The following is an 18,318-nucleotide window of genomic DNA, read 5'->3' as shown; positions in this document are numbered from 1 at the left end:
AAACACTGGGCTTCTTTTTCAAAAAGCAGGAAAAAGTACCATTAATGGTACTAAAATAGAAAACGTTTTTTCCTCCCCTGGTTTTTTTTTTTCCTTGCTACTTAGACTGTTGTTCTAAGTAAAGAAAATTAAAAATTTAAGTTAGAGCATGAATTTCACTGCTTGTATTATGAAATGTCAGTTTTATATACAAGTATAAGAACATTTGCTTCATATGCAAAACCATAAAAATCGCACAATTTATATTTCCATAGTTCATACATGCATGTTTTTTTATTTTTACCAGAAGAATGAAAATGATGCACAGCCCTAAGTAGCTTTCTTTATTTTGTTTCTTGATGTTTGCACATTCTATCAGCACCATCTTCAGATTATTTATGACTAAGAAATGACTTGAAAAGTAATTATGGGTTGCCCTATCTTTTGTTTTTTCACTGTTATCATTTTCAGGGAACATGATTGGCTATTACAGAAAAGGAACACTGATAAGAAAGGATATGAGAGGATGTGGGAGAGACTGGGAGTTTAGGGTTAGTAGATGTAAACTATTACATTTAGGATGTATAACACATGGGAACTACAGCCAATCTCCTAGGATAGACCATGGTGGAAAGAATAATAAAAAGAATGTGTATATATATATATATATATATATATATATATATATATATATATATATGTGTGTGTGTGTGTGTGTATTAATGAGTCACTTTGCTGTACAGCAGAAATTGGTATAACATTGTAGATCAACTATGCTTCAATTAAAAAAATCAAAAAAGAAATGTTATGGTAGAGTTCTTACGTGTTTTGTCTTTCTTAGAATTTACTGTCTTTTTCCTGCATTTAAAGCAAATTCTGATTTGACTGGAGATGTGGTTTCTCAGGGCTGTTAGCACCCCCATTTACTCAGGCATAAGTTTAGCAGGCTTACCTTTACTTTGAATCTCAGGGACCTCCCATGCATTGTGGGTGCACCAGAACTTTGTGGTCACCGTGAATGCTATTGTGCAAATGAAGGATTAAGGAGTGCAGACATGCTTATCTTTTGCTTGTATCTCTTTTGCTTTATTGTCTCATTGAGCTATATAAAACATAAGGTCAAAAGTGAAATTGTTAAAAATTTGAAGACAGCGACAACCAATAAGTACCAGAACCTTCTGGGAGTGGGATCTTCTACAGTTGCAGAACTTCCACTCATAATGCTGATCCTGCTTGCAGATTTTTATGAGATTAGTGATTATATTGATGAATGTGAATTATTGATATTGGATAATGAAGTACATTAACATTTGGGAGATTTACCTAAATCTGTGAACTGATATTTTCCAAATGATCAATGTATAATGTTATAAAATCATGAATGGATAAAATATCCTTTCAAAGGGCAAAATAGGTCAATGGATTTTAACATCAACAAAAGACAAAAAAATCCATTAATTACTGTGGTTTTAGATTCCACATAGCAACTAATTTTTAAGAAATGAATTTATATAAAATATTTGATAATTTCTGTTTTAATTTAGAATAGAGATAATCCAATAGATATAACCCATATAAGAAAAAGCTGTTTAAGACTCTCCATAATTTTTGGGGTGTTTAGTGGTCCTGAATCCAAAAATTTGAGAAACTTCTATCTGGTAGATCAAAGAGGATGCCATGGAATCCTCAAAATAAAGTTGAAACTTACTTTAGTAAAAAGTAAATCATGACTATTGGCATTTTTAAAGGTAGTAAATATACTACTTCTCAAAATAAAAATCTTATTAATAGCATGTTAGAATAGAGCTTTAAATTCAGGGAGAAAAAACAGTATCACCAAAATAAGTATAAAACTTATGTTTTTATTCTAATGTATTTTGTCAGAAACTTCAAGATATATATGTTAGTTTTTGTTCTCTTTTTCCTCTAAATTTTCATGTTTTTATTTCCTGTCATAAAATAGTACATATTTATTGTAAGAATTTCAAACATGCAAACATAGAACAATGTAAATCTCCTGAATTCTCATACTTTAAAGGTATTATCGGAGTTCCCATGGTGGCTCAGTGTTTAACAAATCTGACTAGGAACCATGAGGTTCCCATGGTGGCTCAGTGTTTAACAAATCTGATTAGGAACCCCTGGCCTTGCTCAGTGGGTTAAGGATCTGGCGTTGCCGTGATTTGTGGTGTAGGTCGCAGCCGCGGCTCGGATCTGGCATAGGCTGGCGGCTGCAGCTCTGATTCGACCCCTAGCCTGGGAGCGGCCCTAGAAAAGGCAAAAAGACAAAAAAATAAAAAATAAAAAAAAAGGTATTATCAAGTTGCTGCATTTTTATCTTTGAATCCAAATATTATTATTATTAATATTATAATTATGTCAAAATCTGATAGTAATATACTTTTGTAACTTAAAATGTCTTAAACTATGTTGTTGTATAAGATATTTTTCAATGTTGTTATATACATATATCTTTAAAGTTATAAATTTTAAATTCTGTACATATATATGAAGTTTGGATTATTTCTAATTATCAAAAAGATATTGACCTTATATGAGTGACTTGGGATAGACTATTATTATTCATCTGATTAGGTTTGTGGTTGTTAAACACATTCATGAATGGGCTTTTCCATTATGCAATTGATCTTGACCAATAATAAAAATTTATTAATAAATTTGCCATTTTAATTTAATTTATTACAAATTGAAATTTATGGTTAAAAATGAGCATTATTTAGTCTCTGGTCTAAAAATAACTAGTGTTATATAGAGGAAATGTCATGTACACAAGTAACTATAATAATAAGTAGCATGTCACAAGTCTATTAAAAATAATGAGGAAAGTACCATATGTCCAGTGACCTACATGAGTCAATATTTAATGTGCAAAATTAAAGCTTAAACAAAGAACTTTAATAAAGTGTCAGCTTAAGACTATTTTCAGAATGAAAGGGTTTTTATTTTTTTTACTACTTATGTTATGGTTTACTGCTGCTGGTGTTAATGATTTAAAGATTATACTGAATATTGGTCAGTTCTTGCTGGAATAATAGTTTTGGGCAGGTTTTTTACCCTGTTTAAGACAGAAAACTGTCCATAATTTACTCATAAATATCTTTACTCAGCTTGGGTACAATTTTGCTCATCTTTGCTATTGCTTAGTATATTTGATTTGAGACTAGAAGAGATGATGACATCTACATAAGAAGCAGTATATAAATTTATCACAGATTAAAATAATTTGAATTAAAACAATTCTATTCTTAGATTTTTTTTTTTTTTTTTTTTGTCTTTTTGCCTTTTCTTGGGCTGCTCCCACGGCACATGGAGGTTCCCAGGCTAGGGGTCAAATCGGAGCTGTAGCCGCCGGCCTACACCAGAGCCACAGCAACATGGGATCCGAGCCGCATCTGCAACCCACACCACAGCTCACGGCAACGCCGGATCGTTAACCCACTGAGCAAGGACAGGGATCGAACCCGCAACCTCATGGTTCCTAGTCGGATTCGTTAACCACTGCGCCACGACGGGAACTCCCTTAGATTATTTTTAAAGTATTCTCCCAGTATTATAGGTATTAGAACAAGATTGGTAATGATATAATACAAATTTACATAATCTTTTTCCAAAGCAATATGTTAGTAAATATAAAGAGACAAAAAAATCCATATTCTTAAACTCAAGAGTCTAATTAGTGGAAATGTATCATAAAAAGAAAAAAATCTATATATACACATTATTATTGTATTAAATGTCCAATATTAATGGAGTATGGAATAAGTCAGTCCAACAAAGTGATTAAATATACAATCATAAAGATACTAAAAAGCATTTGGAAAAACATGGTTACATGTTCAGTAAGTCAAAATGATAATAAAAATGTGTAGACATTGGGATTGGAACTTCATAAAATTATAAATGCTTTTGGATAGATATCATTGGAGAATACACATAAAAACAGAAAAGTTAAACCTGAGCAGTAAGATTATATTTGATTTGTTTTCATTTTGCTAAACATTATTTACTTTTGCATTTTCTTGGTAAAAACAAACATATAAGCAAAAACTCATGAGGCTTTCTGAGGCGATTATAGTATAAAACATAGCATTTGGAACTGAAATTCAAGTTGGGAAGCCTAGCTCACACACACAAACACACACTTGATTAATAGATTAATAACTTAGTTTTGTGAACTTTAGTTTCATCAGTAGTTAAATATCAATTCCATTGGCCCTACAGTTGAAATTAATTAAAATTACATGTGAAATTGTCCCTTAAAGTGCCTAAAATATAGTTGATATTCAGTACATTTTAGTTGGATCTAAAATCAGGGAGACTTTTCTTTTTTCATTTTAATGTTTTTAAAATGCTAATAAACTTTGCCAAAAGGCTTAACATACTGGCCCAAAGAAGGTTATACACTTTGGGAATTTTACTTGAAAAGTGAACTTAATACTTTCAGCACATTTTGATTGTATGTGGTTGAAGAATGATTTTTAAATAAGAAATCCATTTTTATTTCCAAAGGCCATTTATTGTCCTTCCACAGTGATCAAATGGAGTCAGATGAAGTGTGTATATAGTTCAGGCTAAATGCTTTGTTGTATCAAAAAAAGCAACTAACCTGTCTTAACTCCTGTATGTAGACTTACTAATTCAAATTCTTTAAATGCTTTGTTGTTGTTGTCATTGTTCAAATAATTGCAAAGGATTATAAATTCTTTGGTGTTAATTGATTGCAGGATTCTATAGAAATATCTAGAGACTACCTACCCTACCAGTATAAAGAAATAGCATAGGAATGGAATTTGAAAGAACTATGTTCTTATAAATTGAACTTGCTCCCTCCCCTTTTCATTTGTAGATTTAGGGCTTGCATTACACTTATTACAGGTCTTTTTAATTTTTCAAGTTCTGTGATCTTATGATTCTTCCTATCTCTCACTCTCTATCTAGTGGCTATTATGCATTTCTTCTCTTTCTTTTTTTTTTTTTTTTTTTTTTTTTTTGTCTTTTTAGGGCCACACTCACAGCATGTGGAGCTTCCCAGGCTAGGGGTCTAATCAGAGCTGCAGCTGCTGGCCTGCACAACAGCAAAGTGGCATCCAAGCTGCATCTGCAACCTATACCACAGCTGATGGCAACGCCGGATCCTTAACCCACTAAGGCAGGCCAGGGATTGAACCTGTGTCCTCATGGATACTAGTTGGGTTCATTAATAGCTCAGCCACGCTGGGAACTCTGCATTTCTTGATAATGGAGCCCAGTTATTACATTATTCATCAGTCTAGTGTGTATCCACAAATACCTATAGTAAATGTTGTGAAAAGGGCTATATAATTCCTTAAATATGATTATCCTGCAGGCTGAATTCCTTGTATATTCATGGTGGAGAAAATGTCTACCTTTTTACAGCATAAAAGCCTATATTATTATAGGCTAGTCAGAAAACCAACTTTTTTGGGGGGAGGTAGGGTTTATAACTTATTGAGCATTTATTATATTCCAGACTTTTATAAAAGTAGTTAACATACATTATTGTTTTTAAAACTCAAAGCAATATCCTAGGTAAATATCATTTAATATGTAAGGAATCTGATATCCAGAAAGTATTCAAAACTTTCCTGAAAGCCACAACAATTAAATAGCATAACTGGAGTGAAAACACACGTCCTCCTTGTCAAAGCCTAAGTTCTTGAGTAGTATGCTCTATTGCCTTTTGAGAGCAAATGGCTAATGAACATTTCTCCAAATACTTTTCATTTATAATCACACATCTTTAGGTATTCAGGGGTGGCCTTCTACAAATGGAAATAAAAGTGTCTATTTTGGGCTTAAGGATTCCTGATTTGCTAAGTGCAGAGAATGAAAGCAGAGAGGGAAGGAAGCTTTATGTTAGTTTTTCAAAAGTCACCAGAATTGGGAGCAGCTACCCTGAAATGAAAGATTGGAGCAAAGCAGAATAAGCAGAGAAAAGACCACAAAGATGTGATTGAGAAAGTATGCTTATTGAATTATTAGACAGGATGAGGCAGGAAGAAAAAAAGATGTTTCCACTAATGATGACGGATAGTTGGCAAAGATATTTTTGAAACAAGATAACCCATTCTCCACAAGTCAAGTGACAGGACCAAATCCAAATTTTAACAGAAAAAATGTGGCTATGATAGAGTGCACTAGTAGGAACATCAAAGGCATAGCTGCGTCAATTGATGTTTCCTGCGACTAAAGCAAGATATTACTGAAGTTGCACGTTCATCACTTTCTAAACTAGATGTCAGAGATCTTAAAACACTCCAGAAGGAAAAGCCCCATCTTTTATATTGTGAAAGAGATAAAGCACATTGCAGGAAATGTAATTCTCTTGAGGATTTTCCCCAAAGGATTTGATAGAGTATAGCATTTCTTATGTGGATTTTCAAAAAAAAAAAAAAATCCTTCAGAGACATTTTGGTTTTTCAGTCCAATTAAAACCACAATTTCCAAGCTAAATACACATAAAGACGAGACAGATTAGAATACAGAGCATTGCCATGCACTTGAAGCTCAGCTGTGGAACACATGTCTATCAGCAATCTGCAAGTAGGTGAGACACTTCTGTGATAGGGCTCAGTGAGATGAGGGACTGTGAAGATGAGGCCTGCACCATGGATTTTGTTCATGTGTAGAGCAGTGTCTGAAGGGTCATAGAGGAAACACTTAACTCCTTTCATCTTCTCTACTTCCCACCTTTGTATCTTCTTTATTTGCTTATAGGAATAGGTAGCCAGGGTTCTTATCACCTACTCTTAGAAGACGAGTACCTTTGATTTTTCTTCCTAAATGCAATTGAAATTTGACCATAATTTTGTTTTAACCATACTTGGTATAGTCACATTCTCTTTTTCCCATACATTGCCCTATGACTTGTGATTTTTTAAAATTATTATTTGAAATTGTTTAAAAAGAAATGGGAGGTCTACTAGTTATCTATTTCTATGTAACAAATTACAATAAAACCACCAAAGTGGCTTGAGGCAACAAACATTTATTCAATCATATATTGTGTGGGTCAGTAATCCTAAGTGTCTTAGCTGGGTGGTTCCAGTTCAGGGTCTTAGACAAGATTGTAATCAAGGTGCTGGCCAGGTCTGCAGTTATCTCAAGGCTCAAATGTGGCTGTGGCAGGTTCTCAGACTCACTTCTTTTGTTTTTTTTGCTTTTTAGGGCCATACCCGAGGCATATGGAGATTCCCAGGCTAGGGGTGGAATCAGAGCTGCAGCTGCCAACCTACACCACAGCCACAGCAACACAAGATCTGAGCCATATCTGCTATCTACACCACAACTCAGGGCAACACCAGATCCTTAACCCACTGAGATAGGCCAGGGATCAAACCCACAACTTCATGGTTCCTAGTCAGATTTGTTACTTCTGCACTACGACAGGAACTCCCTGATTCACTACTAAGCTTACTCACAACATGGCAGTTGGCCTCCCCAAGAGCAGACCATAGGAAAGAACAAAACGAAAGTAGCCCTTAAGGGTGAAGTGTTGAACTGAACATTTTACCCTCTAAACAAAATGATGCATTTACTTCTATAAAATAATCCTAAATCCGATGCCTATTGTATGTAGTCACAGGTCAGGAGTGTCAGAATATAAGGAACATTATTTTTAATAGCTCACCAGAAATTGCAATTAACATATATTTTAGTTGAGCCTGAAAAATGGGAAAAAATATTCACTCTAAGTTTAACCTAACCTCAGGTTAAAGAATAAGCCAAACACAATTGTAACTGTAGAATATTTAGAAATAAGCATGTAAAACATAAGATAGATAACATGATGAATTATATTAGGAGTTAAACAAGGATATGATGTGACCATGACAAATTTGTTCCCTTGAAAGCTTTTTTTTATAAAATAAGAAGGTAAATATATGTGAATCAAGCAGTTAAGATGCACAGTTAAAAAAAATTCAGGAGTTCCTGTCGTGGCGCAGTGGTTAACGAATTCGACTAGGAACCATGAGGTTGTGGGTTCGATCCCTGGCCTTGCTCAGTGGGTTGAGGATCCCGCATTGCAATGAGCTGTGGTGTGGGTTGCAGACGCGGCTCGGATCCCATGTTGCTGTGGCTCTGGTGTAGGCCGGTGGCTACGACTCCGATTGGGCCCCTAGCCTGGGAGTTTCCATATCCCACAGGAGCAGCCCTAGAAAAGGCAAAAAGACCAAAAAAAAAAAAAAAAAAAAATCAAATTTATGGGAATACAAAAAGATGATAATAATAATGATAAAAGTATTACTCAAAAACTAAGAAAAGAGAAGTGGAAATACACTGAATTTGTTAAATAATTATAAGAGCCATTTTTTCTATAAGGAAGAAAAGATACATAGAACAAACTGTTATGAAATATAATAATTTAAATATGAGGATATTTGTTGTAAAATGATACTGGGGGTAAGTTGTGGTACATCTACATAAAAAATTTTTCTCTAGTATTTAGAAATAATGCTTAGAAAATATTCTTTCTTATAGGAATAATAGATAGTATATGTCAAAGTAATGAAAATTGTGCCAAAGTGCATGATATAATTAATTTGATTAGAGTAAGTAATATTTGATTGTTTCTCTGACTTGCTGAAATTAACCATTGCATGATAATACTATAGATAACTATTAAGATATCCTCTTATAAGCTTAAGAAAGTTTAAGTCTATAAACTTAAACTTATAAGCTTAAGTTTATAAGTATAGTAGACCAGGTAATTCTTTCCAAACCACTTTTTGAGATCAAACAAAAGGCTGAGCAAGATATAAACACATGTTTGAAAACAATGGAGAGAGAGCATGATAGTGATAAATTATCATGCTAGGATGCATTGGAAGACTGAGGCCTAGAAAATAACACTGGTGTTTGAGCTATATTTCACCTGGGAGCAGGTATAGAATTTACAGAGGCAGCCTAAAGGATGGGAGGATGGATGGCCTATTTGACAGCCTTATAGAGCTGGGGTTTTCATACATTGAATTGAAATCTTAAAGGACTTGTATTGAAAAGTAAGACCAAGCCAGAACCTATAAAGAAAAAAAAAATATCAGAATTAAAGGAATAAATAGACAACTTGACAATCATTTTAACAATTCAATCTCAGAAACTGTACAAAAGCTGTACAAAAAATATAATTAAAACCTTAGATGATTTGAACAACACTGTCAACTGTCTTGAATTAATTGATGTTTGTAGAACACAGCAGCCAGAAACTCTAGAATACACTTTATTTCAAGTGCAATGGTATAATCACCAAGATAGATCATACACTGGACCATAAAACAAGCCTTAACAAATAGAAATGAATTGAAATCATATAGCATATCTTTTCTGGCTACAATGCAATTAAATCAGAAATCAGTAATAAAAAATTTGGGAAACCACAAATATTTGGAACTAAAACAATATAGTAATCTATGAGTCAGAAAAAAATCACCTAAGAAAATAGAGCATATTTCAAATTGAAATCATAATAACAGATCTTATAGCCAAAGAAAGGATAAAATTAAATATTTTTAGCAGCTTTTGCTATCAAATTTGAGAACTTGGATGACACAGACAAATTCCTTGAAAGATAAAAACTATTTAATTTCCTTAATTAATGTTGTATAGTTCTCAGCATATAAGTCTTTCACCTCTTTGGTAGGGTTTATTCCTCAGTATTTATTCCTTGGTATTTTTGGGATGCGGTTTTAAAAGGTATTGTATTTTTGTATTCCTTTTCTAATATTTCATTGTTTATATGCATAAATGCAACCTATTTCTGAATGTTAATCTTGTATCCTGCTACTTAGCTGAATTAATTGATCAGTTGGAGTAGTTTTGGGTTGAGTCCTTAGAGTTTTCTATATATAGTATCATGTCATCTGCGTACAGTGACAATTTTACCTCTTCTCTTCCAATTTGGATATCTTTTATTTCTTTTGCTTGTCTGATTGTGGTGGCTAGGACTTCTGATACTACATCGAATAAAAGTGGTGAGAGCGGGCAGGCCTCCTTGTCTTGTTCCAGTGGGAAGGCTTTCAGCTTTTCTCGATTGAGTATTATGTTTGCTGTGGGTTTGTCATAAATGGCTTTTGTTATGTTAAGGTGTGTTCCTCCTATACCACTTTGGTAAGAATTTTTATCATGAATGGATGTTGGACTTTGTAAAATGCTTTTTCTGCATCTATTGAGATGATCATGTGGTTCTTGACTTTTCTTTGTTAATGTGGTGTGTGATGATTTATTTGTTTATGTTGAATCATCATTGTGCACCTGGGGTGAATCCCACTTGGTCATGGTATATGATCTTTTTTATATGTTATTGGATGCGGTTGACTAAAATTTTGTTGAGAATTTTTGCATCTGTATTCATCAAAGATTGGCCTATAATTTTCTTTTTTGGTAGTAGTATCTTTGTTTGCTTTTGATATTACGGTGATGGTGGCTTCTTAGAATGTCTTTGAGGAACTTAAAGAGGATTCAAAGAAATGGAAATACATTCCATGCTCTCGGGTTGGAAGAATTAATATCATAAAAATGGCCATACTACCCAAAGCAATCTACAGATTCAATGCAATCCCTATCAAGTTATCTATGACATTTTTCCCAGAACTAGAACAAACAATCCAAAAATTTATGTGGAACCATAAAAGACCCGAATTGCCAAAGCAATCCTGAGGAACAAAAAACAGGCAAAAGGCATGACTCTCCCAGACTTCAGACAGTATTACAAAGCCACAGTAATCAAGACAGTGTGGTGTTGGTACCAAATCAGACATACAGACCAGTGGAACAAAAGAGAACCCAGAAATAAACTCAGACAGCTACAGTCAATTAATTTTTGACAAAGGAGGCAAGAATATGAAATGGAAAAAAGACAGTCTTTTCAGCAAGTGGGTGTTGGGAAAATTGGACAGCTGCATGTAAATCAGTGAAAGTGGAACACACCCTCATACCATGCACAAAAATAAACTCAATCTGGCTTAAAGACTTAAATGTGAGACCAGACACCATCAAATTGCTAGAAGAGAACCTCGGCCAAACATTCTCTGACATCAACCTTAACAAATGTTTTCTCAGGTCAGTCACCTAAGAAAGGCAACAGAAAAAAAGCAAAAATAAACCAATGGGACCTAATCAAACTGACAAGCTTTTGCATAGCAAAGGAAACCATAACACAAAAAAAAGACAACCTACAGAATTGGAGAAAATAGTTTCAAACGATGCAGCTGATAAGGGCTGATTCTTTAAAATATGCAAACAACTTATACAACTCAACAGCAAAAAAGTCAACAACCCAGTGGAAAAATAGGCAAAAGACCTGAATAGACATTTCTCTAAGGAAGATATACAGATGACCAACAAACAAATGAAAAAATGCTCAGTGTCTCTAATTATTAAAGAAATGCAAATCAAAACAACTATGAGGTACCACCTCACACCTGTCAGAATGGCCATCATTGACAAGTCAACAAATAACAAATGCTAGAGGGGGTATGGAGAAAAGGGAACCCTCCTGCACTGTTGGTGGGAATGTAAATGTACAACCACTATGGAAAACAGTATGGAGGAACCTCAGAAAACTAAATATAGAATTCATATATGACCGAGCAATCCTACTCTTGGGCATATATCTGGACAAAACTTTCCATGACAAAGATACATGCATCTGTATGTTCACTGCAGCACTATTCACAATAGCCAAGACATGGAAACAACCTAAATGTTCATCAACAGATGAATGTATTAAGAAGATGTATGTATACACATAGAATACTAGTTAGCCATAAAAAAGAACAAAATAACACCATTTGCAGCAATATGGAGGGAGCTAGAGACTCTCACACTAGATGAAGTAAGTTGGAAAGAGAAAGAAAATATCATATGATATCACTTATATCTGAAATCTAATGTATGGCACAAATGAACCTTTCCACAGAAACGAAACACATGGACTTGGAGAATGGACTTGTGGTTGCCAAGGGGGAGAGGGAGGTAGTGGAATGACTGGAAGTCTGGGGTAAATAAATACAAACTATTGCACTTGGAGTGGATAGGCAATGAGATCCTGCTGCAGAGCACTGGGAACTATATCTAGTCACTTATGATGGAGCATGATGGAGGATAATGTTAGAAAAAGAATGTATATATACATGTGATTGGGTCACTTTGCTGCACAGTAGAAATTGACAACACTATAAACCAACTATAATGGAAAAAATAAAAATCATTAAAAAATTATTTAAGCTCACTCAGGAAGAAATAGATAACCTGAATAAATTGGGTAAAGAAAATTATAATAGAATATTAAGTTATAGATCCACAGCCTTTCTTATATTTTTGCCTTTACTAGTGGGATTTTTCCTTTCTTGTAAATCTTCTTGTTGTAGCTTTTTCTTCACCACCTAGATAAGATCTTTTAACATTTCTTGTAGGATCAGTTTAGGACTTTTAGTTTTTGCTTGTCTGAGAAATTCTCTCTCTTTCAATTCGGAATGATAGTCTTCCTGGGTAGAGTATCCTATGTGGTAGGTTTTTCCCTTTCAGCACTTTAAATATATCACAGCCACTGGCCTTCTGGCACAATATTTCTTCATGCACATGCACATGTGTGTGTGTGTGTACACTTTTCACAAATGGAGTCTTAGGTTTCTTACAGCCCTCTGCTAAGTCTTACCGGTTTTTAAACCGGATATGAGATCCCAGGGAGCATCTCAGATCTCTTATAATCCCTCTCCTGAGTGTCCTCTCCTAGGAGTGCAAGTTCCAATCTGATCATTTCTCTTCCTTCTACCAGGTGCTGTGATCTTTCTTTATAGCCTTTGTTGTAGAAGAGACTGTCTGCCAATCTTTAGCTTGTCTTCTGCAAGAGTTTCCCAAATGGAGATGTACTTTTGATGTACTACAGGGTGTGGTGGTGGTGGTTTGAGCTCTGCAATCTTGATCTTCACAGCTTAGTGATGGTCTTGAGACTTAGCCTGTATTTACAGTGGGGGACCTTGGTCCTGAGTTCTGGAGAGAACAGAGCAGACATTATTCTCTGATTAATGTGAACTTTTAATTAGGAACATACATATTATTGACTTGAAATTCTTTTCACTTGAAAGTAATATCCATGGCCCACAGAAATAAGACTTCTTGAATTTGCTTACAATAAATACTTGTACATCTAAAGTGCTTTCTCTGGCTTTTGATAATGTAAAAATCACTGTGAATATGAAGTTTTACACTGTGACAATTAAAGGGAGGAGAATTTGTCTCATCCCTCTCCATTTTTGAAACTCTAACTACCCCAGAAAATGCCTTTAACCCTTGACCAAAAAGGAACAGAGTTATAAATGAAAAAAAGGAATATAGTGGGCATTGTACTCTCCTTCCTAATCTGCCATATTTGAAGCCCTTTCTTTGTATTTTCTTTTCCCCTCAGAGATTCATTCTCTTTTTCCTTTTGGCTGCACCTGTGGCATGCAGAAGTTCCCAGGTCCAGGATTGAACCCTAGCCACAGCAGTGATAATGCCAAATCCTTGAACACTAGACCACCAGGGAACTCCTAGAGATTCATACTTTTTAATTGCAAAGGACTTCTGTCAGAAATGAGATGGCTTGGTTTGGAGTTTAATGAGAAGCTAATACCACCAAAGCAATCACTTTGCAAACTAACAAAACCTATATTTATATTTTGAAATATTTTCTTATATTTTGTTTCATTTTAGAGGATAAGGTAGATACAAACAGCAATGCTTTCTCTATGCTTAAGAATTGAATAACATATATAAAAAATAACAAAATGCATTAATTCTAGCTATGAATTGACCCTTAATATTCGCAAAGAAGGGATCTGTGTAGCCTCCTAATTACAATGAGCTGAGGAGTCTGCTATTTAGTAAAGTGAGTTAAATATGTATATATCACATCAAGCACCAAAATCATATATGTTATATCTTTTCACATATATCCTCATTGTTTAATTAACAAAAATATAAAATTTTGAAGTTTGGAAATAAATGGTATGAAATCCATTTTATAGGTCCTGAAATTATACTGTTTATGTAATCTGATGAAAGCTTATGTATCTTGACAACTAAAAAACATATAATTCTGTTTAAATTTCCTCTCATTCTCAGTACTTCTAGCCTTTAACGCTATGCTTTTGGCATAAAATTTTTATTTTGTGATTACAAACTCATTGCTTTAACTTCATGTTTCAAAGTGTGTTTTTTGGGGAAAAACTCTAGTTATAAGAGTACCCCTTTTTTCACAGTTTCTATGCCAATCTCACTTTGACATTTACTTAAAGTCATTGTTCAGGTATCAGGATCATGTTCACTGATTTTTCTGCTTTTCTTGCATTATCTGGGGAAAGGGAATATTTGGCAGAGATTTGCTGCACTCCTCTGTTCCTAGTGGAGACTAAATAGAAGAAAACTGATTCCTTTGGCTTCAGAATCTCTAGGCCTGCTTCAGATTCTTATTTAGATATAAACACTCATGGCTTTCAGAGATCCAAAGAATCTTAGATACCAAGGCACTGAGAGATTATAAAAATCTTTTCTGGATGCCACAGTCTCTACTCCAAAAATCAGAATGAAAAATTATCATCAGCACCAATGTAAACTCCCTATACTCTTGGCCCCCATGATGTGTAGCATTTTAGAGCATTTAACTTCTGTAGGAGAAAAATTTATAGTCATATCAAGGCATTTGGCTGAAATTCAGTGACAATATCCTCAAATTATGAGCCCAAGTATCAAGAAACGCACAAAAAAGAGGACATTTACTAGCTACCACATATGCTTTCACTTAATCTTCACAGCTCCACAAGGCAAATAGACATCGGGATCCTTGTTTTAGAGAGGGGGAATTGGATTCAGAGATGAGAAGCAGTTCTCTCCAATACACAAAAAAGATCACTCTGATTGGCTTTTGTTGCATGTTTGCTCATTAACTGCAGAGTCTTCAAATGTTTCTGAACCAATTCTGTTTGAGTTTTATTTCCCTAATGATCTTCACCTTTTTACGCATTTTTGAAAGATTACAGTTGTTGTTTTATTAAAGTCATTTAAAACTTAGCCATGATCTCTTCCTCCTCCTGGAGAACTTTGACAATAGAGGCAGGATCAGATGCCAAGTAATTAAAGCAGGTCAGAGCTACATCCCTTCAGCAGGTGACTATTGTCAATAACAGCAGTATGGGGGACCAATTTGTCTACTGCTTGTTTCAGCCATTTAGGAGCATTTGGCTTGATCCATAAGCAATAGACAAAAGGATCATTCAGTTTAATTGGATCTATACACTGTGCATTCTTTTTAAAACAGCATACATTGTTTGGTGTCTAATGTGAAGGGAAACAGGAAAGACTGCTGCAAAATGGAAATGCAGTAATTTGCCTCCCTTCTGAAATACTGAGAGAGAAATGAGACTGTGCCTATAACACAGTCATACTCCTTGGAAGAAAGCTGCTATATATTCTCAAACGTTCTTTTCCTGCTTAGTCACAGCTGTCATTACTGGAAATAGAACAGGATTTAAGCCTTAAGGTCTAACCCTGAGTCCTGTCTCTGCCTTAAATTACTTGAGACTTTGAGCAAATTATTTAACCTTTCTCAATTTTTGTTTCTATGTCTTTGAAATTGATATTTTAATATTGACTTAATAGGGTAATTTTGAGGATTAACTGACCAAAAGCACATGAACATGAATGGTAAGCCCTAAAAGTATACAAGTAGTAGTTATTTTACATTCGAATAACACTAGAAATTTAATATTATATTAATATAGCAATATACCAATGGTTCCCAAAGTTTCACACAGAAATCTAATGCCACAGATATTCTCTGAAAAGTGAGGTTTAGGTTTTTTTGGTACATTTATTAATTCCAAAACAGTCGCTGAGCCTTGCTAGTTGCTCTTCTTGGTCAATAATGAAATACAGCTCATAATTCTGTTTTGCGAGGCTCACAGTTGTACAACATGTCTTACTATATCTCTTTGTACTCAATTCAAATTGCAGAATATGTGCGGCCTTTGCTGAATGCTTCCTGGCTAACCTTCTATCCAGTTTATTCTTTTCATTCTGCTCTCTTCAACCTCATCCTACACACGGCACATTTCTCCTCTGGGTGTACCCACACAGTGTAAGCGATAATAAAGGAAATGAAACAATCTGTTTTTTTCCCAGTCTTGGAAAAAATAAGTTAAAGGAACATGTAAAGCTGTATTCTATTGATTTTTTTAAAATTCCAAACAGTCTCAATTTATTGCTCGATTCTTTTTTTTATTCTTTTATATTTTTTTAATTAAAAAAATTTTTTTTTCTTTTTTTTTAGGACCACACCGCGGCATATGGAGGTTCCCAGGCTAGGGGTCGAATCCGAGCTGTTACTGCTGGCCTACGCCACAGCAACACCAGATCCGAGTCACATTTGTGGCCTACACCACAGCTCATGGCAACTCTAGCTCCTTAACCCACTAAACAAGGCCAGGGATCGAACCCGCAACCTCATGGTTCCTAGTCGGATTTGTTTCTGCTGCACCTTGACGGGAACTCCTCGATTCTTTTTTTTTTTTTTAATAGCATTTTCAATAATTGTCTCTGATAGCTCATAGGAGACTTTTCCAGCTTCCTTTATTTTCCCAAATACCTTCAATCTAAAGTCTTTATTTACATCATGAGTCTGAAACTTATCTATCATCTGGGTAAAGATCTTTTTCCCTTTTGAAAAACATCTGCCTGCTTCTGAAACTAACCTGGCAAGTGTTTTAGAGGTGGAAGACAAAGTGTGAAGGCTAGAAAAGATGTTTTTTTTTTTTGTTTTGTTTTGTTTGTATGATAAAACTTTTTTTTTTTTTTAATTTTCCCACTGTACAGCAAGGGGGTCAGGTTATCCTTACACTTCTGACCTTGGGGTAATGGTCATGCTAAATTTTGAGCCTCTGTATACTAAACATTTCATGTGGTTTTATCTCAATCTTCACAACAAGCCCATAAAGTAGGTATAACAATCACTCCTTTCATATGAAAAAGGGATCCGAAGCTCAAAGAGGTTAGGTATCTTGTCCAGAGTCATGCAGTTTAGCTGGGGTTGAACCCAGGCAATTTGAGTCTAGAGCAAATACTATTGGAAGATAGTGCTAAGATTTTTCAGATGCAAGGATATCAACAGAGAAACCCACGAGTATACTTAGAGGTGGCATTAGTGAATATAGGGTTGAGAACCATTCTGGATTACATTTCCAACTCTGGCATTCAAAGCCTGCAATGGTTCTGAAAAACTACAATGGAGTAACTTACCTCTACCATAGGATTTGAGGGAAGAGTAATATGAGATACATCAGCTAGCACATAAGGGAGAATTAGTAGAGTGATTGGCCTATAATGGGCACCCTGTAAGTGTGTAGGGCAAAAAAGGGAGATTCATGTGTTTTCTTTGTCATCTAACTCTCAGGTTAGAAAGTAAGATCTTTTCTTCTTTTGGACATTTTTTGGGATCAAGCTCTAGTGCCCCTTTGGAATCATTGGGATGTTGGGAAAGAGCCTGCCCTGTAGAAGATGACAATAAGGTTGGCAATCTCCATAAAAAAAGCCACAATCACCATGATGGATTTTTCCCTTTTGCCTAAAAGATTTGATACTTGTAAAATATAGATTCTTCTGGGTTGAGTAGTAGTGGATGCTGTTGTCTATGATTTAAATTTTAGCATCAACTGAAACTTTGGTGAGATGGCTGTATAGGGGTCAGGATCAGAATGCATTGTTTTCTGAGACCTTTGGGTGATAATATGGAAGAAAAGAAGAGAAAATGTCGATGGTAGAGGATCAAGACAAACATGTCACGCACTTTGGGTCATGCCCTGCATCCATTGTTACCTAGTCTGAGGATGCAGTGAATTATTTCAAGGTATATATGTGTGTGGGGAAGTAACAGTTGAGGTGCAAGGATATGAATTGTGTGGTATTTGATGAAGAGAAAGAAAGAAGAAGATCAGTCTGTGGTTTTACTTAAATCAAATATGCTTTAAAATTATATCTCACTTTGACATCATTTTGAGAGACCGGCTTCCTATTGCCAGGTAAACAACCTTGAGGTATACCCATGGGTAATTACTTCATATTGATAGTAATCTCTATATCCCATCAAGACCAGTAAATGACCCAATGGTAAGGAGTTCTAGAGGCACATTTAAAACCTAGTAAATATGAAAGATTGTATAGAAAAGAAACAAGATTCATGATTAAGCAAATCATGATTAGTCGCAAGTCTTGCCTGAATGTTGAAATATTCTCAGTGAGAGGTACTCCCTGCTAAAGGAAGACTGG

At 34.9% G+C, this 18,318-nt stretch overlaps 2 protein-coding genes across 23 annotated transcripts in view; one reads left to right on the top strand and one right to left on the bottom strand.

The window, feature by feature from the left end:
• LOC106505748 (uncharacterized) overlaps positions 1-18,318 on the bottom strand; it is a 1,225,997-nt gene that overhangs the window by 114,752 nt on the left and 1,092,927 nt on the right. For 6 of the 11 annotated variants that reach the window (XR_014824361.1, XR_014824366.1, XR_014824368.1 and 3 more), the window contains one exon: positions 9,229-13,011. The exons of 1 other annotated variant lie outside the window; for it this stretch is intronic. The gene's annotated coding sequence lies outside the window, so the exon portion shown is untranslated. Of the gene's footprint in view, positions 1-9,228; positions 13,012-18,318 lie in introns of those variants that run through there. 4 more of the 11 variants (XR_014824363.1, XR_014824362.1, XR_014824357.1 and 1 more) reach the window with 2 other exon arrangements.
• The window catches only part of LOC106505750 (uncharacterized), a 742,696-nt gene that overhangs the window by 469,502 nt on the left and 254,876 nt on the right, over positions 1-18,318 (top strand). The gene's annotated exons all lie outside the window — the stretch shown is intronic.

Source organism: Sus scrofa, chromosome 13, assembly GCF_054392235.1.
Source record: "Sus scrofa isolate SSC_HxYL_T2T_F1_AM1 chromosome 13, Sscrofa_HxYL_maternal_Yorkshire_Landrace_v2.0, whole genome shotgun sequence".
In the NCBI taxonomy this organism is placed as follows: domain Eukaryota; kingdom Metazoa; phylum Chordata; class Mammalia; order Artiodactyla; family Suidae; genus Sus; species Sus scrofa.
This window is presented reverse-complemented; position numbering and strand designations above follow the sequence as displayed.